Genomic DNA, 1378 nt, shown 5'->3' with positions numbered 1-1378 from the left:
GGGGTTCGGGAGTTACGAGTGGTTAAATTCGCGGTCCGGCGCCAAACGATCCCGGTGGGCTACCGACGCGCGTAGGGTAGCGTTCGAGAGGGCTCCTCGAGCTGAAGGTTTCCCCCGAATTTAGTGAAGATATGCCGGCGCGTTCGCGAGATAGTGACACCAGTCAACACTTTCCCTTCAGTAAGGAGGTTTCTTGTTCAGGCAGCATTCACGCGTTGTCTTATTCGACCGTAAGTGGACTTCACATGATATTCTGCCGTGATTCCAGTTCCAAAGGAACGTACACGTTACATTCAAAGGGCATTAAAGTGCGCGAGGCGTACATTTATATTTAGGGATGCACCGAATGTTCGGCAACTGAACCGAATAAGTGAAAAGACCGAATAAATTATACCGAACAATGATATGACGCGATCAAATAGCAACCAGCGCAGAGTGAGAGGCGCGCACTCTTTATTATGCAGCACACACGTCAGCAGTGTGGAAGCATTTAAACTGTCCGAGAAAGATGCAAAAATCATTACAAGCACCAACAGCGAGAGACTGTTTAGGACTGCATCGCATGTCTTCAATGAGAACAGGAAGGGGTGATTGTTGCTGGTTACTGTATGACGATTGAAATCGCGAAATGGCTTTAAACAATTAGTAAATAAACTGCAGAACGGTATGTTTTCTAATACACGAGCGCATTGCATGTATTCTGACAGCGCTGCACGAATTCGCAGCAGATCTGCTTGTTAACCAGGGTTTAAAGTCCAAAGCGCGAGGAAAATCTGTGCTTTGAGGTCTTCCTGCACGTTTCCGTCAAAATAAAAGTTGAGAAAAAGCAAGAAATCTTATCAACATTCATAAATGTTAGTATTGTAATTTTACTGTTGTTCTGTAAAATAAAATAAAAAGTAAGACAATAATAATGATAATCATTACAACAGCTCTGTTTTAATACATTTATTATATTATTCACACACAGTGTTCAAATGAGGATCTGTAATATTTTCTAATATTTTAAAAGCAGTATTACTCTTCTCAGCAAGGCTAGTCCTAATTGTACAGTAAAAAAAAAAAAAAAAAAAAACATGCCTGATTCAAGATGGCCAAAAATGATTTTACTAACTTATTAATTTGAAGTTAAATTGTGCTTTGTTGGTATAGTGTCTGCTAGAATGTTAAAAATGTTCAGTGTTAAATATTTTTAAATAGTTGTTTTGTAATCGATTTTTTTTTTTTGAAAAGCAAGCATCCCTATTTATATTGTATTTATTTACAGAGGTATATTATGTCACACTTCACACTTCTGTAGTAAGTTTCATCTGTTTGTGAAGACGGTAGCGCAAAATCCATGAATGAATGTTCCGAAGTGAAAAACTTCAACGGAATA

This window comes from Sinocyclocheilus grahami, unplaced genomic scaffold, assembly GCF_001515645.1.
Source record: "Sinocyclocheilus grahami isolate Dianchi unplaced genomic scaffold, SAMN03320097.WGS_v1.1 scaffold220.1, whole genome shotgun sequence".
In the NCBI taxonomy this organism is placed as follows: Eukaryota; Metazoa; Chordata; class Actinopteri; order Cypriniformes; family Cyprinidae; genus Sinocyclocheilus; species Sinocyclocheilus grahami.
Note: the sequence above shows the minus strand (reverse complement) of the source record.